This window comes from Loxodonta africana, chromosome 22 (genome assembly GCF_030014295.1).
Source record: "Loxodonta africana isolate mLoxAfr1 chromosome 22, mLoxAfr1.hap2, whole genome shotgun sequence".
Classification (NCBI taxonomy): domain Eukaryota; kingdom Metazoa; phylum Chordata; class Mammalia; order Proboscidea; family Elephantidae; genus Loxodonta; species Loxodonta africana.
In genome coordinates, this window is record NC_087363.1 from 15,730,068 (window position 1) to 15,752,191 (window position 22,124).

At 43.4% G+C, this 22,124-nt stretch overlaps 1 protein-coding gene and 1 long non-coding RNA gene across 15 annotated transcripts in view; one reads left to right on the plus strand and one right to left on the minus strand.

Annotated features, from left to right (window-relative positions):
• ARHGEF3 (Rho guanine nucleotide exchange factor 3) overlaps nt 1-22,124 on the plus strand; it is a 353,777-nt gene that overhangs the window by 215,722 nt on the left and 115,931 nt on the right. The window lies entirely within an intron of this gene.
• LOC111750585 (uncharacterized) lies at nt 1,365-6,447 on the minus strand. The gene is made up of 3 exons (XR_002785666.2): nt 6,382-6,447; nt 5,096-5,227; nt 1,365-1,890 (listed from the first exon to the last, which is right to left on the minus strand). It is a non-coding gene; the product is annotated as an uncharacterized LOC111750585 (long non-coding RNA).

The following is a 22,124-nucleotide window of genomic DNA, read 5'->3' on the forward strand; positions in this document are numbered from 1 at the left end:
TGATGGACTCCCACAAAACCACAGGAAGGAACAAAATCACAACTGGGAACCAAGGGGCTTTGTTTAGTGTAGGGGCTTATGTTTGACCAAAGGTCTCGTGTTGTTGGTAGAAGGCTGGCATTTTACTAAGCAGACTTTGATATAGTAACTATAGTATGTTATTATATGTGATGTGGTCTCAGAGAAGCAAGTGTGCTGCGGAGGGAAGGAGGATATCAAGTCGTTTTCCTCTCTCTTGGGAAAACCAGTTGCTATTGAGTAATTCCTACTCATGACAATTCCATGTATGTCAGAATAGGTTTTCAGTGGCTGCTTTTTCAGAAGTAGATCGCCAGGCCTTTCTTCCTAGGGTGACTCTGGGTGAACTCAAACTTCCAACTTTTTGGCTAGCAGCTGAGCACATTAACCATTTGCATTGCCCAGGGACTTCCTCTCTTGGAAAGGTCAATGCTAAATGTCATTGATCATTGAATGGCTTCTTGATGTGCAGGTAACTTGGAAGACATTTCTAGAGTGTAAAATCCTTGAAGGCCTTATATGTATTATTTTATTCTTTTTCCACTTTATTTTTTCATTCAATGCATATTGACTGAGCATCTGCTATGCTTGCACTGTGTCATTGGTGAGAAAACAAAATGGTGAGCAAGCCAGGCAAGGTTCTGGTGACTTACAGCCTAGTGGGGGAGGCAGATATTAATTAGTAATCACAGTAACAAGAGTACAGTAACACATGGAAATGAGGACCATGCTGTCCTGAGGGCATTTAACCAAGGACCTTGACCTAGTTGTAAAAGGCCAAGGAAGGCTTCTCTGGGGAAGTAAGAGCTGAAAGAAAGGAAGGTGTTCACAGGCAAAAGAAGAGACTAAATAAGTTGCAGCCATGGGAACAGTATGTGCAAGGGTCCTGTGGCAGGTTGGAGCATAGGCTACTTTGAAGGTGAGAGTGGCTGGCAGGAACCAGACCATGCAGAGCCTTAAAGGCCATGCTCAAGATTTGGGTCTTTATCCTAAGATCACTGGAGAGTCTTAAGATCACAAGGGTATGGTTTGTGTTTTGGGACGATTCCTCTGGCTGCTGAGTAGACAATGGCTTGGAGAAGTTCAAGATTAGATGCTGGTAACCAGTAGAAGGCTACCTCACTTTTCTGATGTGAATTGAGGGTGTCCTTGACTTGTTTGGTCTTGGGAGCAGATGGGTTTGAGGGAACATGTGTACAGCTTTGTATCTTTACTGTCTGGTCTTGGGTGGACACTTGTAAATGTATCTCTTCTCACCAGGTGTTGGGAAACTTAGCTTTTATTTTGACTGCTACCATTATACCACCACTCTGGGCTTCAGTTTTCACATCTATAAAATCATGCAGTCAATTACTGAGCCCCAGACATCCTTTTCAGTGCTAAAACTTCTTGGGTCCATGATGTCTTGGGTACCATAGATTTTTTAGGTAGATGATTAAATGGTAAAAAATTATGTGTTGATTAATATTGGGAGACCAATATCTAAGTTTGTGTAACCACCTTGCTTCAAGTCCTTTCTTTCCAACTCCTTGGATAGTGGGAGAAGATGTGCAGTTAGGGGACACCACTGCATAAGTTTCCATTTCTTATTATGGCAAACACATGACTGTTCTTTAATTAGGATGCCTTTTTAAAACATACCAGATGAGATTCATTAGCAAAAACAAAACAAAACCCTGGCTATGAGTAGGAGTGAAAGCAGGGACTTGAAGGAAGCAGCCCAGTGTCCAAAGCCTAAATGAAGCAAAAGAAGCTAGAGGAGGTTTTGTGTCCTGTGACTTTGGAGCCCCTTGCCAGCGGTTGTGGCAGGCACGCTCAGCAGCAACCACAAACGTTTTCCCGTGGAGGAGTGTTGATAACATTTCCTCTGACCTAAAACAAAACAAAAAAAAAATCTAATGACAGGGCCAAGGAAAAGGCAAGGGCTGTAACTTGCTGGTTAGCCTTGGTCCACCGCCCACACCAGCCTCATCCTGTGTGAGTCCTTAGGTGAGTGCACACAGGTGAGAAGATTCCCCCGAGGCCACAGTTCAGCCTTGGCCTCATAAAGAGCCACAAATTAAAACGAGAGCAGTACTATTGATCTTCAGACTGCAAGCGACTACTCTCTTTGTGCCATGTAACCCCACGAAACAATCCTGATCAAAGCTTTTTGTTTAGCCATTCAGACAAGAGCAAGGGTCTGGGGGAAGAGCATTTATTTCCCCACCCTCTTTAAAAGTGGCTTGATGTTGGCTCAGCAATAGCTGTTCAGCAGATCTGGGTTTAAAGTGGGCACAAGGGTGAGAGGATTTTTGGAGTGAAGAGTGGGTTCGTAGATGGTGGTCGGGTTCTTAGGTTTCAACTGCATCTCTGACACTTGAAGGACAGACTCGTCCACTCCCTGCTCTCCTCACCTCCCCACACCCTTCCTCTGTGCTGGTGCTGTTAGTTGCTGTCAAGTCGGCTCCAGCTCGCGGCAATCTCACAACAGAACAAAATGCCGCCTGGGCCCGTGTCGTCTGCATGGTCATTGGTATGCTTGAGGTTATTGTTGCAGCTATCGTGACAGGCCATCTCATTGAGGGTTTCCCTCATTTTTGATGACCCTCTGTCAACCATGAGGTCGTCTTCTAGCAATCGGCCTCTCCTGATGACATGTCCAAAGTAAGTGAGCAAAAGTCTCACCATCTTTGCTTCAAAGGAGCGTTCTGGTTGTATTTCTTCTAAGACTGATTTGTGTGTTCTTTTGGCAGTCCCGGTATGCCCCTGTACTGTCCCATTTAAATTCCTGAACAGTGGTTTGGCAGGGAGGGCACCATCAAAGAGGTACACCTTCTTTCACTCCCCCATTTCAAGCCATGGATTAGAAACTGTGTTTTTGACTCTGTATCAGAATGACCAAAGGAAATCTAACTTTTTTAGTACACTTGGTCACCGTGTATGGATTTCCAGGACCACTGGAGAGCTTTTACAGGCACGTTGTTATCGTTGTCGTTGTTGTGTGCCTTTGAGTCGATTCTGACTCACAGTGACCCTACAGAACAGCGTAGAAGTGTCCCATAGGGTTTCCAAGGCTGTAAATCTTTACGAGGAGGAGCCTTGGTGACACAATGGTTAAAGCTCATGGCTGGTAACCGAAAGGTCTGCAGTTCAAACCCTCCAGTGGCTCTGTGGGAGAAAAGACCAGGCTATCTGTTCAATAACACAATAACAACCTACCTGTGAGAGCTCTCCAGTGGCCCCCCAAATCCATACACAGAGACCCAGTGTGCTAAAAAAATGAGGTTTCCTTTTGGTCATCCTGATACAAAGTCAAAAACACAGTTTCTAATCCATGGCACACGATAACAACAGTCTTTATGGGAGCGGATCACCATGTCTTTTCTCTCGCTGAGCTACTGGTGGGTTCAGACTGGTGACCTTTCAGCTAGCAGCCAAGCACTTAACCTTTACACCACCAGGGCTCCTCTCTTATAATTATAGACCAGTGGACATAGAGCTGCTGCTTCTTAAATCAGAGACACTTGGAAAGGAGAGAATTAGAAATAAAACAAGTTAGAAAGTTTTAATAATCTTTAGAAGGGAGAAAGGAAGAAGATCCTGAGGCCCGTTTTCCAGCTGGGGTACGGAAGGGGTGCAAACTCACTGACAGGAGCTTCTGGGCTAGCACAGAGCTAGGTAGTGATGCGCTCCATTCCTGGCTCCCTGCCCTGAGGGCCCAGCAGGTCTAGTGCTCCCTGAGCCCCCCTCCACAAGCCCCACATATGTTAAACACAGACTCGCTTTAAAAAGGAGGCAAAAAAAAAAAAAAAACCATAGCCTTCTTCAAATGCATCGGGGGAAGTACGGACCTGGAAAGTCCAAAGCCCCTGCCCTACCCAGAGCCCCACACCCTCTTCTGGTCTCAGGTTTCCTTGTTCTCTGCCAAGAAGAGTTTCCTTTTCCACATTTTCACCTGGGCATTCTGAGTTATAAATATTGAGTATTTGAGGAGCTGCAGTTGTTTTGTCTCAAACCTAGATGACAGAATTGAGCTCAGGTCCCTTTCAGTCCCCAGCTTCCTAGATGATCCAGGGTCATCCCTTGACTTTCCCAAGGTGAAATGACTTCTCTGAAGTTGATTACCAGAGTCCCAGACCAAAGGTACCAGGTGGGCCTGACTAGCACTCACTGTGGCTAGGGCTTACTGGTGCAGGCTCCTCCAATCCACAGAACAAGCCTGGGAGGCAGTTATCATCAGACCCATTTTATAGGAAACCACGGCTCCAAGAGGTGAATTCAAGTGGATCAAAGCCATCCAGTCAGGAAGAGACTGAGATGGTTTCTTTTCTCATACCGGGGCCTTTTCTGGGTTGAAGCTCCTCACTTTTCTTTGCACAGGTGGATACTAGTTGCCATTGGATCAACTCCAACTTAAGACGACCCCGTGTGTGTCAGAGTAGAACTGCACTCCATAGGGCTTTCAATGGCTGATTTTTCAGAAGTAGATTGCCCGGTCTTTCTTTGGAGGCGCATTTGGGTGGATTCCAACCTCCAACTTTTCAATTAGTAGCCAGGTGCGTTAATGACTGCACCAGCCAGTGACCCCACCACACACAGGGCTGCAGGTACATTATTTCTATAGTATAACCTTTTTTATTACTAGGCCAGAGGCTGCTCATAAAGGAAGATCTCTGTTCTTTAGCAACCTCTCAACAAGAAAAGCCATGGTATTGCCCTTCCTCCCAACTGGCCATGCCAGCTTCAGGACAAGAAATTACCTTGGGGCATTTTATTTGCCTTACCCCCACCATCCAGAGGGTGCCAGAGAGATCTTTATCAAAGTATTAAGTCAGAGCTTGTTACACCCGTTAGTCACACCCTCCAGGAATTCAGAGGGAGGTCCGTGAGTTTTTTGTGTTTTGCTGCTCACCAAAAGGTCAGCAGTTTGAATCCACCAGCTGCTCCTTGGAAACCCTGAGGGGCAGTTCTACTCTGTCCTGCAGGGTTGCTATGAGTCAGAATAGACTCAATGGCAATGTTTTTTGGATTTTTTTCCTCCCATGGGGTCTATAAATTTGGACTGGAAAAAAATTGCATCTTTATTTTCACTCACCTCCAACTGAAATGTACTTTCCCTTTCTTTATAAGTGAAGGCAACAGGCCACAGCAATATCAGCGGTACCTGTGACTTTGTCACCAAAAGAATGAGCGATATTTTCTTTCATGTTACGCTGGTTGCAGATATCTGGAAAATATGTATGCCCACGATTATTCAAAATTATGGAAGTTTTTAGACCCACCATCAGGTCTTCTTATTTAATGCATCAACAAAGAAGTTATTTATTACTATTGACAAATTAGTTTTTTAATATTTTGATAACTATGTTTCATTATAATTGGTTTCCTTAATCAGTCCAGTACTAAGGCAGGGCTGCGGTAGTGGAATGGGACCAGTCCACACACAAAAAAGCAATAAAAAAATCAGCTTAAAGCCCAATCTGCTTTTTGTTATCACTATAAAGTGGCAGCGCTAGGCAGTGCCAACGATAAAATACCTTTCCCTGCCAGGATGGACCACTGCCACCATCACACCCACCGCCTCTAACTGTCATTAACTCTACATGTTTTTGTTTCTTGAAATTTAAAACCATTTTGTAAGAAGAGCTTCAGCAGGCTGCCCAAGTGTCCATGACACAGAAGCGGTTAAGAATTCCTGATTTAGTCTGAATGAGACTGGAGGAACCCTGGAGGTCATGGTCCCCGGACCCTCTGTTAGCTCAAGACTGCAACCATTCCTGAAACCAACTCTTCAGACAGGGTTTGGACTGGACTATAAGACAGAAAATGATACCGGTAAGGAGTGAGCTTCTTAGCTCAAGCAGACACATGAGACTGTGTGGGCAGCTCCTGTCTGGAGATGAGATGAGAAGGCAGGAGGGGGACAGGAGCTGGTTGAGTGGACACAGGGAATACAGGGTGGAGAAGAGGAGAGTGCTTCTTAGGGGAAGAGCAGCTAGGAGAACATAGCAAGGTGTGTATAAGTTTTTATATGAGAGACTGACTTGATTTGTAAACTTTCACTTAAAGCACACACACACAAATTCTAAAAAAAAAGAATTCCTGATTTGGAATAAAGTATAGATTAGCCTTCCTTGCCTTACAGGGCCCCCCATGCCCTTAGCTTCTGCCCACCTGCCAGTCTCACTTTCCTCCACCGTTCGCCTCTCTTGGCACCTTCCAGTAAACCAGAACTTGATGGTGCTCTTCAAACGTGGCAGCTTCCTTCCTGCCTTGCTCCTTCCCCAGCTCTGCCTCCCACCTTGTTATAATCTCAGCCCCCAACACAGAGGCCATCGGTGATAACCCAATCTTAAATCGGCCCTGCCCTTTGGTACCCACCTCATCACTGCGTTTCCTCCTGGCCACTGTTACCATCTGAACCATCTTTTGTTCTGTGTGTTGTCTGTCTCCCCTCACTAGAAGGCAAATCTGTAACCACAGGGACTCTGATTGCTGTGCTTCCTGCTACAGCCCCAGCCCCCAGCACCTCAGAGTTGGGGCTCCGCATCCTCAGAGCCCAGTTGGCAGCTTTTGAACTTTGCACAGAAGCAGCCAAGTTGATCATGTATATTTAGTCACTAGGCTTAAAGCCATTGAAATAGTTCCTTCAAAACCTGGGAAGATGTGTTAATGGTAGTGGAGCAATTGGGAAACGAGAGTGGTGATGGTTGCACAACATGATGAAGGTGATCAGTGTCACCGAATTGTACGTGTGAAAATTGTTATGTCGGCAAAAACGTGTTGTTATATGTATTGCTACCACAATTAAAAAAAAAACCTAGGAAGATATATCTGACTATCAAAATGCATGTGGATACAGAGAATGCGTACTATAACTCTGAGAGGGAAGGAAAGAAGAGATCTTCCTAAATGTAACTGTGGGAGCCTGAGAGGACTCAAGCCTTATCTGAAAGGAGGATGTGTATTCACGAATTGCTGGTATGGTAAAACGTTAATAAAAATACTGTTTCAGTCAGGTTTTTAGCAACAAATAACCAGCCAGTTGCCGTCACGTTGACTCCCACTCGCGGTGACCTCGTGTGGATCAGAGTTGCGCTGTGCCCTACGAGGTTTTCAATGGCTGGTTTTTCGGAAGGAGATCACCAGGCCCTTCTTTTGAGGCACCTGTGGATGGACTCAGACCCCAAATCCTTCAGTTAATAGCCAAGTGTGTTGACTGTTTGCACCACCCCGGGACTTTTAGCAGTAAATAGACAAGTGCAAGGGCAGTATTAGACTTGACAACATGGACTCCTTCAGTCCCATGTAGGTCCTTGAAAGAAGAGATTGGGATTTCTACAAATGTTGAGACATTGTCCTTCTCAACAGATATTTGACATAGGTCATTGTCTTTCTCTTTTTCCTCCTTTTCTCCTCATTACCCCTCCTCTTCGTATTCCCTTTCCTCCCAGAGTTACATGTATTTGATGTGGCACAAGTGCTTTTCAGTGTACCACTGTCTTAGTCATCTAGTGCTGCTGTAACAGAAATACCACAAGTGGATGGTTTTAACAAACAGAAATTTATTCTCTCACAGTCTAGGAGGTTAGAAGTCCAAATTCAGGGTGCCAGCTCCAATGGAAGGCTTTGTCTTTCTGTCAGCTGTAGTGCAATGTCTTGGCATCAGTCTTCCCCTGGGTCTAGTAGTTTCTCAGCACAGGGACCCTGAGTCCAAAGGACATGCTCCACTCCCAGCTCTTCTTTCTTAGTGGTAGGAGGTCTCTCCTCTCTGCTTGATTCTCTCTTTTACATCTCAAAAGAGATTAACTCAAGGTCTAACCTAATCAGGTAGATTGTGTCCTGCCTCATTAATGTAACTGCCTTTAATCCTGCCTCATTAACATCATAGAGGTTAGCATTTACAACACATAGGATAATCGCATTAATCACAAAATGGAGGACAGCCACACAATACTGGGAATCATGCCCTAGCCAAGTTGACACACGGTTTTTGGGGACACAGTTCATTCCATAACATTCATCCTCCAGAACTGGCTGAGTATTGATACAGAGCACTCAGCCCCCTGGAACCCATCTCTAATGGGCACCGGCTCAGGCCTCCAATCCATCTTCTGCCTCAGCATTGGGGCCACTCACTGGTCTGCTCCTCTGAAAATAAAACTGAGTGAAATGATACAACTGGGACAAAAAAAGAAGCCCTTGGAAAGCCAAGTAGTGGAATTGAAAATGACAGTTTGTGGGGGGGGGGGGGTATAGTTCTAGAATCTGCTTTTATTTCAGGCTGAAGCATTAATATTTGGAATGCCTTTTCTGCTGGTGGCAGTGTCATGATCTGTGCCTTATAGGTCACAAAGTAGAGAGGGCTGAGGCTTGGCACATGGCTCTTCCCCTCGGTGTCTGTCGTCAGCTGCAGGCATCTGGGGCACAGGCAGCCCAGGGTACTTCTTTTTGCATCGGTGAAGGTCCATATGTGGCTACCAAGATGAGATGCTTTGAAGAGAATCAGAAGATGTTGTGTTTGAATTCCTGTACCTCCTCTTATTAGATATTGGTCTTGGGAAAGTTATCACCTGCTAATAAAAATAAGAATAATAATATTGCTTGGCAGCCCTAAGTCTTTCCCATTTTAATAAAAACCATTTGGTGATCACAGGGACCCCTCCATCACACACACCTCCCCCTCCAACTTCACCTTCCTCCTCTCCTTGGCAGCCAGACAACTTAAAGGAGTTGTCCACACCAGCAGTCTACACTCTCCTCAGCTTCTGTTGACTCCTGGACCCACTTCAGTCTGGATTCCACCCCTACCTTCCACAGTCCTTGTGACTGTCCTCTATACGTTGGTGTGGAGTGAATGACTCAGCTGCCTTGGAGGGCCACCAGTTCTTGCCATAGCTGGCCACCAATTCTTGCCACGGCCATGTCTAATGCCACTTTTTCTGTTTTGACCTCTGCCACATGGTTCTGTTGAACATCCTTGTTTGAGTTTTCCCTTCCACTGGCCTCTATGACCACACACTCTTCTATCTACCCCTCACCCTTCCACCTTAGCTTCCCTTGCAGGTTCCTCGTCCTGTGTCCATCCCTTAAATGCAAGTGTCCACCAGGGTCCTGACAGCCTGCTGGACAGCTGCGTTTGAATGTATTCACATTCCACTTGTCTAAATGCAACTCCTCACCTTCCCGCCCCACCACCAGACCCAGACCCACTGCCTCTCTATGTTTCTGTGTCCCCTTGAATAGCAGTATTCAGTGACCCAAGCCAGGAACCCTGGTGGTCTTATGGCCTGCTTCCTTTCCCTCATTTCCCTCACTGAATCCATCATCAATTCTCCAGGCACCTGCCTTCTAAATATCTCTGGAATCCTCTATGTTTCCCTAGCCCCAATGCCTCTTTCTTTGCTGAACCTGCATTCTTAATGCCAACTAGGAGGCCTGTCTACCCCCTGCCTCTTCCTACAATCTCTTCCCTCTACTGAAGTCAGAGGGGTCTTCCTGAAACACAGTTGGGTTGTCACTCCACAACATTACACCGTTTGTTTTTTCTCTCTGTCTTCCCAGATAAAACCTGAGAATAAAGCCTACTCCTTAATGTGGCTTTCAAGACTTGGCCCCTGCTTGCCTCTGCACTCTTTCATCATTGCCTTCTCTATCTCTGTACACCAGCTAAACAGACTTGACTCCCTTGACCATGGTCCTTTCCACCTGCTGGTCCCTCTGCCTGGAATCTCCTTTTCTCTCCTTCCTTGGCCCTCATCCTTGTCTGATTGTCCCTCAGGTCTCACTTTCTGTGACTAATATGAGAAGCTTCCCTGACCTTCAGACAAGGTGAGGCGACCCTTCTGGAAGCTTCCATAGGAGCCTGAAATGCCTGGCACAACTCTTGGTACAGACTGAGTATTTCAGAAATACTCAAAGATGAGAAAATAAGAATCCGTGGTGTGTGGAAGGGGCTCTGTAAACTGTAAAGCAGCAAACCAGTTTCCATTGAGGTGACCCCACATGGATCAGAGTAGAACTGTGCTTCATAGAGTTTTCAGTGACTGATTTTTCACAAGTAAATCACCAGGCCTTTCTTCCAGGATATCTCTCAGTGAGCTCAAATCTCTAACCTTTCAGTACGCAGTCGAGTGCATTAACCGTTTGTCCCACCCAGGGGCTCAACATGTAATCAAACAGTCTGTAATGAAAATTTAGTAGGAAACGTTGAATAACAGTTATATTTTTGAGGGTGAAAGATGCAGGCTTTCTTTTACACCATCACTAGACTTTCTTGTTGGTAGACTGTTGACTTGTCATCGTCCCTGAATTTTCCTTTAGTAACGCTGTGTCGTCTGCTCTGTTTCTTCTGCTGTTCATCACATAAGCAGATTCCATCTTCGGGTCCAATTCAGTGTTAAAGATCTACTGTTGCTGGCAAGTCTTGTTTTCTCAAACACAGAATCTCTATCAATAGAGAATCTCAACTGAAGCGGTTTCCGGCTGTTCTTAACTCTTGCTTTCCCTTTTTATTTATTTATTTAATGCCGTGCATGATCTATACATCCATCAGGCAGCCAGGCTCCCTCCTTGGGAAGGGATAGTTTAGTGAGCCAAGTGTGAATGGCTGAGAAGATAAAGGAGACATATCAAATCTGAGTTTGATGAATTAGCCAGCCCAGCCCGAAGCTGGAAAGATTGATTGCCAGCTGCATATTTCACGTTTTCTTCTCCAACTTGATCATTACGAATGGCATCATTTACAAGTGGGTTTCTCAAAGTACGTAAATCAGCTTGTGACGATTCTGTAGGGTTTTTTCTTTTTCTTTTTAATCCCATGAAACAAAAGAGAACAAGTCATGATTTTGGTCTGCAGAAGTAAGGAGAAAGGGACCCAGTTCTGTAGCTTTCTGCTGATGCATTTAAGAAAACAGCAATTTTGGTCTTGGAGCGTGCCGGTGTGTGTGTACATGTGTGCGTCTCTGAGTGTGTGAGTGCGTATGGGCGTGTGTGTAAAGCCTCCAAGGCTAATGTTTGTCAGAGTGCAGGGGATAGACAGCTTGCCAGGTTCCAGCTCCTGGATACGGGTACTGTGAGGGGGGTCAGGCCACTGGTGGTCGGTGTGGTGGCTCTGGAAGTCCCCACCAGTCTCTGACATCTCTGACTCAGCTCAAAAAACTGCAAGAGAAAGAACTTAGATTCTCTCTCCTGAGAGATAAAGGCACAACAGATAACAAGAGAGTAAAGAATCCTGAAAATAGGATTAGAACATGCAGGGGCCACTGGGTCCTTGGAGACCTTCATCACAGAAGGTGCTTGGGGGGAATTTTTTGTTTCTAATGGGGGAATTTTTATCAGCGTGACCCACTTCTCTGCTCTGTGGTGGACTTTTCCCACACACAGAGGAGCCCACTCAAAGGACCAGGGCTGGGAAATACTGGGACCAGAGCAGGATAAGGCATGTGGTGTGAGAGGGACTGATGGATCACAGGGTGGCTGCACACCCCCAGGGTGAGGGGCTGTGACAGAGGACCCAGGGGCCAAGTCAACAAGGCTGCACCCAACCTGTGACCACTGAAGATTTTCGACCAGATGCAATGTGACCCAATAGCCTAACAGTACTCAATCATTGTGAAAAATATAACTCACAGACAATGGATAGACTGTGTATATACTATATATAAGTAAACCAAACCCACATCTTTCTCCTGAGGAGTAGCTGGTGGGTTCAAACTGCTGACCTTTTGGTTAGCAGCTGTGGGCTTTAACCACTGCGCCACCAGGGCTCCTTATATATAGAGAGAGAGATAAAATCTGAAATGATTGTATGAAAAGTTTATCCCTGGGTTTAATTTTCTTCTTTTTGCTTGTCTGTATCTCCTAATTTTTCTACAAAGATCATGTTTTACTTATAAACTAACACATTCATAAAACGGGGTTTTGTTGTTTGTTGTTTGTTTTTAAAGAAAAGAACATATTGAAGGAAAACACATTAGGAGGTCATTGAAGTAGTCAGGTGAACCAAGATAGCAGTGTTGAAGGAAGGCAGGAGAAAAATGGACTTAAAGTTGAATCCACAATGCTGGGTGATGGGCAGGGGGAGTAGGGGTGAGGGGAAGGGGACAGTGAGGGCACAACAGTCTGCTGTTGTTAACTGGAGCAGAGATGGATGGGGGAGGAATGCGCCACAGGCTCAGAGGAAGTAGAAACATGGGGGACGCACACACCTCCACCCCCAGCATCTGACCAGGGCGGGGGGCAGACAGCTTGACAGGTTCCAGCTCCTGGGGAGAAAGCAGGTGGAAAAGCAGCATGGTGAACAGGTGAAGGACACACCAGGAGCCAGACTTCCTGGGTCTCTGTCTCTACTATACCATTTACTAGCTGCACGACCTTAAACAAGTTACTTGGCCCCTCTTGCGCCTCGGTTTCCCAATCTGTATATTGGGGATAATAATAGTACCTGCCTCATAACATCGTGGAAACCCTGGTGGCGTAGTGGTTAAGAGCGATAGCTGCTAACCAAAAGGTTGGCAGTTTGATTCCACGAGGATTCTTGGAAACTCTATGAGGCAATTCTACTATGTTCTATAGGTTTACCATGAGTCGGAATCAACTTGATGGCCACGAGTTTGGTTTGGTTATTTTTATAACATTGTGATAAGGATTAAGTGAGTTAATATTTATAAAGCAGTTGGCATGGTGCCTGGCATATAGTAAGCTCTATAGTTGATAAATAAAAATAGAAACTAGAGTGTGATATACCATGAGTTAAATAGACTTCAGATGGCTTCATTCTCTATGGAAGAAAATTCTTTTCAAGTTCCAAGTAGCCAAGTTTACAAGGAAATTTTGGTACATAACTATTTCATCAGATGGGGACTGCCTGTAGTTTTGAAAATTTCAGCAGCTGTGGTGCCTGTACCTTCGAGTGATGGATGATATGGGAAAGCATCAATTAAGAAACAAATAGGATTTTCAACATCATTGCCAAGACTCTGGCAGTATGTTACTCGGCGGGGTTGGGGAGGGGTTGAAGGGAGCACTGCTTAAAACCTAGAAAATGCATAAAGCAGCTTACTTTTGGATCTTGAACCAAAGTTGAGAAAATCTAAGTCATGGGGACTATATTTTGTAAGGTGTGTTTTCCAAAAGGTCCTTTCAGCTGTCGTGTCCTGCCTGGAGTATAAGGCAAACGTCCAACTGGGAAAACCAGGAAAGATGAATGGAGGCACAGTATTTTTAGAATACACTGTTCTCTGAATTCTAGAAGCAGCCAACCCAGATGAAAATGTGTTTTCAGCAAGTCTTCCACTCTTTGTGCTACTTTAAGATTAAAAAAAACTTTAAGATTAGTATCTAGAAATAGTAAACAAAGTGTGTTCTTTGTCTAGTAATTAAATTTCTTGATGCTTGACCCAGAGGCAGGGAGTGACCATCTATTTTGAGCTATTAGAGTTGGTGAGATAGCATCTTTAAAGCATTAGGCCACGGGCATTGCGAGGGCAACGTGTGATATTGGCTGAGAGTTTTTTAGCTGAGATCCTGGTAAGGCAGCTAACGTTTTTTGAGCTTTTTTACTATGTGGACTTAACATGTACTCTCTTTCAGCAACCCTGAGAAGTTGCTACTATCACTGTCCCCATTTTATGGATGAGGAAAGTGAGACCCAAAGAAGTGTAAGGCACTTGTTCAAGGCTGTAACTCTGTATTGCTCGAATGAATCCAGAGAACATCACTAAACTATATTGGATACAAATTTGCCTGTCAAAACCTCACTGAGCATATGTTATTTTTATTTTAAATAAACCAGTGTTCTAGCTTCGCACGTAAAATTGTAAAGAAGAATTATGTAAGTGCCTGGCAAAGGCCTTGTGATTCTGTATGTATAGGGACGCTTGGATGCTATTTTGCAATCCCCAAGAATTATGTAGAACGGAGTTGCTCCACAAAAGGCCGCCTCTTGCTTTGGCAGGAGGTGCATGAGCCTTGATTCACTGCAATTAAGATAAAAATAAAGCTCTTTTAGTGGTTTTGCTAAATAAAGAACTAGATACCTGCTGATAATAATTAGTGTTCAGTTCAACATTTTTCAAAAAACCTGCCAGGACATCAAATGTATTAAGGTATCTTAGTGGGATAGTTGGATGGCAATTATTCAACTGTCTTTATATAAGAGTGTGTTCTTTTACCACCACGCCACCCCCGTCTTAGTTATTTAATGCTGCTAGAACAGAAATACCATAGGTAGATGGCTTTAACAAACAGGAATTTATTTTCTAACAGTTTAGGAGGCTACAAGTTTAAATTCAGGCTGCCAGCTCTAGGGGCAGGCTGCCTCTCTCCCCCTTGGTTCTGGAGGAAGGTTCTTGGCTCTTTGAGCTTCTTTTCCTGGGTGATCTTCATGTGGCTTGGCATCTCTCTTCCCCCATCTCTCCTTCTCTTGCTTGCTTGTTTAATCTCTTTTATATCTCAAAAGAGATTGACTCAAAATACACCCTAATCCCGCCTCATTGGCATATAGAGGTTAGGATTTACAGCATATCACAAAATGGAGGTTAGTTACATCAGATCACAAAATGGAGGACACCCACACAATACTGGGAATCATGGCCTACCCAAGTTGACACATATTTTTGGAGGATTCAATTCAGTCCATGACACCTCCCAAATAACTTTCATTACATGATAACAATAATAATACACCTTTTGTTGAGCTCCTACATTTTTTTCAGGCACAGCACCAGACCCTTTATGCACACAAACACATGTGCGCACATATACACACACGCATATATATATGTACATATATATTTTTTAATTGTGGTAAAAGAAAAAATATATATAAAACACAACATTTGCTGATTCAACAATTTTTACATGTATACTTCTGTGACATTGATTATCTTCATCATGTTGTGGAAACATTACCACAATCCTTTTCCAGATTGTTCTGCCACATTAACAGAAACTCAGTGTCCCTAAGCAATGACTCCTCTTCCCCCCTCACCCACTCCTGATAACCACTAAGAAACTTGGTTCTCCATGCATTTGCCTATTCCAGATATGTCATGTAAGGGGGATCATGCAGTATTTGTCCTTTTGTGACTGACTTATTTCACTCAGCATAATGCTTTCAAGGTTCGTTCATGTTGTAACATGCATTGAGACTTCATTTCTCTTTATGGCTGAATAGTATTCCATGGTACGTATGTATCACATTTTGTTTATCCATTCATCTCTTGGTGAACATTTAGATTGTGTCTATCTTTTGCCTATTGTGAATAGTGCTGCAGCAAACATTGGTGTACAGGTTTCTGTTTGCATTCCTGCTTTCAATTCTTTTGGGCAACTAGGATTAGGGTTGCTGGGTCATGTGGTAGTTCTACGTTTAACTTTTTGAGGGACCGCCAAACCATATTCCACAGTGGCTGTACTGATTTGCATTCCCACCAACAGTGGACAAGGGTGTTTTGTTATTTTATTACATTTATGTCTCCAAAAAAAAAAAAAAAAGAGAGAGAGAAAACGCTCTAAGGTAGGGGATAGTATATACCTTGTACATTTAGGAAAACTGAGGTTCTGAGGAGTTGAATGAATTGCCCGTAGCCATAGAGTTGGCAAGTGGCGTAACTTAGATTGATTCCCCAAATATTTTTGTCGAGTGTAGAAATTTTCAAACACATATTTCACACACAAAATTAGAGAGATCAGTATAACGAAGCCTGCATATACCTGTCATTCAGCTCTAAAAATTATCCATGTTTTATCATTTTATTTTACCAATTCCTGCATCTACACATCTTTCCTTGGTATTAAATCCAAGGCATCATACCATTTACTCCATAAATAAAACCCAATGACAGCTTAAATGTCACATTAGCATCTTTTGCTTTAAAGCTACTTCCTACTTGCTGTATCCCACGGGGCACATTTCCTGAATTCATGGTGCTTATCATTGGGTCACTATGAGTTGGAATTGACTCTATGGCAACAGGTTTATCATAGTTTGGAGCCCTGGTGGTACAGTGGGAAAGAGTTCGGCTGCTAACTCAGCAGCAATGGGTTTGCTTTGGTATCGTGGTTGTGATACTACCGTCTCTGTGTGATAGTTTCCTGTGGTCTGTAAGTTCCACAGGACCAGGAGCTACACCATCCTCCCTCCCAGTGTCCTCACAGTGCAGGGTACTGTCTCTGCACTGAGTTGGTGGGATCCAACCACTGTTTATAAATGAAGAGTAAAAAAAAAAAACCCAAACCTGTTGCCGTTGAGTCAATTCTGACTCATAATGACCCTATAGGACAGAGTAGAACTGCTCCGTAGGGCTTCCAAGGAGCTGCTAGCAAATTCGAACTGCCGACCTTTTGATTAGCAGACATGGCACACCATAGCTCTTAATCACAGCACCACCAGGGCTCCAAAATGAAGAGAAAATGCTCTTAAAGGCTTCTCAGCTCTTTAAAGAGGCCATATTGAGGAAGGATCTCCTTCCAAACTCACATGGTTGTCAGCAGCCTTCAGTTCCTTATGGTTATAGGATTTAGGGCTTCAGCTTCTTGCTGGATTTTGTCTGGAAGCCACCCTCAGCTCCTTGCCACATGGGTCTCCCAACATGGCCACTTGCTTCTATAAGGCCAGCAAGAGAAAGAGTTGCCTTGAAAGATGAGTGTTGCAATATTATGTAATGTAATTATGTACACCTGACCGCATACACATAATCTTATACATCCTGTGACCTTACCATATTCTTTATGGCCAGAAGCAAGTCACTAGACCAGTGTATACTCTGGGGGAGGGGGGGACATGAAAACCAGGAAGCAGGGCTCTGCTTAAGAGGCATTCTGCCACATGGGATGCCCAGGGACTTGCTGGAGGTGATGGAGCAGATGAGAAGGTGAAGAGTCCACTGTCCTTAGGGCTCCAAGAAAATATTGCTGTTGTCACAAAACCACCTTGGGTTTTCTGCTTACTCCGTGTAACCATGGGAACTTGATCCAGAGTCCCTCCGTGAATCAGTGCTTCAGGCTGATTTTTTTTTTTAGCCCCACTGTAAGATTGAGGCTAAGCGCCTTCCACTCTCTGTTGGCTGGAATCCTGGTGGCGGCAGCAGTTGGTATTGGTCTTTTTTTCCTTTTCCTTTATTGTTTTGTCTCATTTCATTAAATATCTTTGCCTGAAAGATTTTGTACCTTTTAATGTTTTAAAATTCAATTTGTTTAGCTCAACTAATTTGAATAATATCATTTGAGGAAAATAACTGAGGCAGGCAGAATTCCAGGCAACATGCTTAGAAGGTTTCAAGTAGCAGTTTCAAGTATTCTGTTTATTAATTTAATGATAAATCATGAGAAAAGGAGCTTAATAGCTCTTAGAAAAACTAATCCTGGCACCATGATGGACCTACCTTGGGTATATCTCTCTGTCTCAATTTCCCTGCCTATAAATCCACGGAGTGTGATATCCATACTAACAAGATGTTCCAAGGGGAACTAATAATTTTTTTACGTAACTGGAAATCCTCTTTAACATAAACTGGAAATCTTCCTTCATGGAAATTAATTGACATTCTGCATCGTTGAGCACAACTGTGCCATGAAGCTGTAAATACCTGTCGTGCACCAAGTGCCTGCCACGTGCCAGCTACTCTGCTTGTTGCGTTTTTTTTCTTTTTCTTATATAATCTTGACATGACCTTGAAAGGGATATAATATTAACTTCATTTTGAAAATGAGAAGTCACATTCAGAGACGTTGTTTAGCAAGGCCAAGGCCACACAGTTTTAAGTCAGAATTTATACCCTGATCTGCCTACTTCCATATAGAGCCCTGGAGGCACACTGGTTAAGAGGTCGGCTTCTAACCAAAAGGTTGGCAGTCTGAATCCACCAGCAGCTCCTTGGAAATCCTATGCGGCAGTTCTACTCTGTCCTATAGGGTCGCTATGAATTGGAACTGACTTGACGGCAACGGGTTTGGGTTTTTTATTTTTTTAATGTAACACAGTCCACATTATGGAATACACCTACAAGGCAGCAGTTAAAAGAAGGAAAAAGAAAAAAGAATGAAGCAGGTTTAACATGAAAAGATTGCCAAGACGTATTGTTGGGTTAAAAAAATCATGTTGCGTGAATTTAAGTAGAATGTAATGTCATTTGTGTGCTTAACAAATCCACCACAAAGACATTTTATTTTTCAAAGGTACGTAAATGTATAGAAAGCATTCTGAAAGGGTAACACCTAAATTTATAAGAATGGTTCCCTCTGAGGAAGTGGACTTAACACTGGCCCGAGTAGCAGTCTAGGGGTACTTTAATCTCTAACATTTCAAGTTTTTACAAGAAGAAAGTATTCATGTGTTCCTTGTGTAACTAGAAGTTACTTTAAAAAAAAGTAAAATATGGAAGAGAAATGCAGCCCACCTTGTGACTCGCCACAGCCGAAAGTTGCAGCGATCGTTGCAACGATAAAGAAAAGGGATGAACTAAAAATAACACATCACTGAGGGGACTTTTTTGCCCCCAGAGATTTCTAAATAGGCTGGGGCTTTGAAGTCTGGCCATCTGAGCAGGACGCTTGCTCAGAGCTCAGCTATGACACCCCAGGGAGATTTGGTGATGAGCTGCCTTGGGGACAGAGAGATGAGTGAGTAGGTCTGCTTCCTTCCAGACATCTCTGCTGGCCATCACCTCACCTTCTGTTGGGTAATAGTCCAGACCCAGATGATTGTGTGGGGGAGGGGCATTGAGGTGATGAATTTCGCTGATGGAGAAGAGAGGGTAAGAGAAGAAACTCTTCTTTGAAGTTAAAAGCATTAGATGCTAGTAGTTATCTACAGGAATCATCTCATGTCCAGGCTGATTAACTCAGTTAGGTACCAGTCTAACTGACGATTCTGGTGTAGGCTCCATCCCTCCGTGGGCCAGATCGCTGAATTTCTGGAGAAATGGCACAAAAGCACCTGACTTTTTCTAACTCTTGCCAAGTATGCAGTTGATACAAAATTAGCCAGGTCCTAAGCAATAAGATTCAGGTTAGAGGTGCTGGTTGTGTAATTTTTCTTTTTCGTAATGTACATTGAAATAAATACATGCGTAACTTTAAAACATAAATGTATTTAATCCACAGACATCTGAGAATGTCCCATTCTACTAGTGGCACATGGACCATGCTTTGGGAAACACTGCCAGAAGCGTGATGAGCTTGGACTTTGGGGAGGGACTGGATTCAGATTTTGCCTCCACAGCTGACTCGGTAACCTGGAGACTTGATCTCTCTTAGCCTCAATTTCCTCACCTTAAAGTATGCTTACTCTAGTCAGTTTCTATCTCATAGGGTGGTTGTGAGAATTAATGTCTGTAAAGCACGATGCGTAGTGCTTATGAAATGTTATCAAAGGAAAGAAAAATGTCTTATGCAAATGATAAAACAGATGCCAAGATCTTGATTAAATGAAGCATCTGCCAAAGATGCTGTGATCCTTCGGTGGTGGTTCAGTGCTAAACTTCCTGCTTTGGATTTTTTTCCTAAACTGTTCCCTTTTGGTCCTCTTTCTGTTAACACTTTCGCTGTAATTCATGAAATTACCTATTTCAAATCAATCTGATGTCTAAAAAAAAAAAAGTAAAAGAGATTACATAGCTACTCTGAAACGCATAAAATCGCACCCAAGAATTTTTCTAATTAAATGGTCTTTGTGGGGGTGAGGTCTCTGCATATGAAACTATGTAACTAAAGCCTTAGAAACAGCCAGTACAATTAGGCTTCGATTTTGTTTGACATACATCTGCTTCTGGCTCTAGTGCTCGCTGGGTTAACTTTGTGCTGTAGAAAAGTGAAGCTTAGTGAGCAACCCAGCTTGTTAAGAGATGGCTTTGATGGAGAAATTGGGAGTGCATGATGGCAGCTAGTTGGGTAAGTTGTGTCTAAATGGAGGCCATCAGAGATCTCATGTAGCATGAACAAAGAAACAAACAGGAGTATGTAGAGGCGGAACAGGTGATCAGGTTTGGGAAGCTCACCCCTTAGAAAGCCAGCAACGTTTTCCTCCTCACCACCTCTTTAGAGCTTCTGCCTGTTTAGCCGATGGGGTTGGCTCCAGTTTTTCCCGCCATTGTTACCATAGGGAAAGACTCAATCCAGAGCTGATCCTTCATCTCACTTTTGCGGTGAGACATCACAATGGGCATTTCTAGGGACCGTCATTTGCTGCTCTGTTTTACCTGCTCTTGGCATATACAGTTGAGGAGCTGGGGGTACTCAGGTATTTGGGATGAAGAAAAAGAGCTTCAGCATTTCATGGCCTGGAGTGCTAATTGAAGTTTCTAAGATCAGGTAGGTATATTCTGGGACTGAGGTCAGATAATAATAGCACCATTGGGTTTCTTTGATACCACCTAACTGTGTATATGCTAATAATAGGAACTTTGCTATTTTGATCTTACAGGTTTTGAAAACCTTTTCTGCCTCAATAAATGTCCCTAACCATGAAATTCAATAAAGCAGGATCCTAGAAAGTCTTCCCTTAAAAAGGCAAGCATTTTAGTCTTTATCTGATGAAATAAGTGAAAAAGATTTTTTTTTTGTTAATTTGGATAAATAGTACTGATTTTATAAAATGTCAGTGAGTGAATTTCCCATACACTTCTGGTTGCTGTTTTGATGATGTGAGTTAGATCTGCTCGCTCAGTTTTAGAACTCGTTGCAGTGAAGAGTTCCCCGGAAACATGAGTCAGTGCAGAGGTGGGCTTCCATGCTGGTGTCTCAGACTACTATTGACTGCGTGGGGTGCTTACAGCACTGTGCTAAATCCCTGACAATGACACACTTCTAATCTCATGCAAGTGATAAGAACGTAAACAATTATCCCCCGCTCAGGGAATGCATGTTGTAATAGAGGTATTTTTAAAAGGACAAGTTTGCTGGGAGCAGGCCTTCTTATCTGTAAAATGTGGGAATGGGCAACATCTTGCTTCTTTCCAGCTGTGAAAGTCGTGAGCCTGTAGAAACACAGACCAGTTCTTGTTCTAGAACATTTGTTGTGCATAACCATTGAATAGTAACTACACTGTGGGATGCAGTAAATATTTACGGATCCCTGAAGCTGGGTGTTATTCTGTTGTTGGCCATTGCTGGCTGACTCTCCTAGGCACTGCATGAGTTTTTCGTTAGAATGAAGCAGAGCAAGTCTCCACTTCTCATGGGAAGAAAGTCTGGGATGGTCTTAAAAAGCAACCCCTTTGCCTCAAAGTGCTATAAATACTCTCCTAAGGAATAGGTGGGCTGTGGAGCTGCGTCTCATCCCCCATTTCCTCTTAGTAACTGGTAGGAAAATACAGAGGGATGACACACTGCCAAGATGAGATAATGCCTGGGATCTGGTGGTTGAAGTCATCCGAAGAGGCTTCCTGTCCGATGAAACGTTTCCGGGCCTAAGAGTGCTGGGGTCCTGTGAGGTTGTACCATTTTCTTTCCCAGATTTTGCAAGCCTAGGGACCCAGCCCATTTTCTTACTTCTCTGAGAAGAATCATCTTAAATTATTTTTCCCTCACTGTAATTTTTACACTCTTTTGTTGTTGTTGTTATAGGAAATATGGACAAGAAGTTTTCTTCTATACCATTCTTACTATTTTTTTTAATAATATTTTATTGTGTTTTCAGTGAAGGTTTACATAGCAGTTTAGGTTCCCATTTAACATTTTCTACACAAATTGTTCAGTGACATTGGTTACATTCTTTACAATGCATGAACAGTCTCATTATTTCTATTCTGGTTATTCGTTTCCGTTAATCTAGTTTCCCTGCTCCTTTACTTTCTCACCTTTGTTTTAAAGTAATCGTTGCCTGTTTGGTCTCATATAGGTGATTTTTTAAAGAGCACAGTACTCATGAGTGATAGTCTTTATTTTGTGAGTCAGTCTGGCATTAGCTGAAACGTGATCTCAGGGGCTAGTCTTGGTTCAAGATTTAAAGAGTATCTCAGGGCAGTAGTCTTGGGGAGTCCTCCAGTCTCAATTGGTCCAGTAAGTTGTTTTTGTTTTTTAAGAATTTGAGGTTCTCTTCCATATTTTTCTCCCATTCTGTCAGTATCCGTCTATTGTGGCCTTGATCAGAACAGTCAGTAGTGGTAGCTGGGCACCATCTC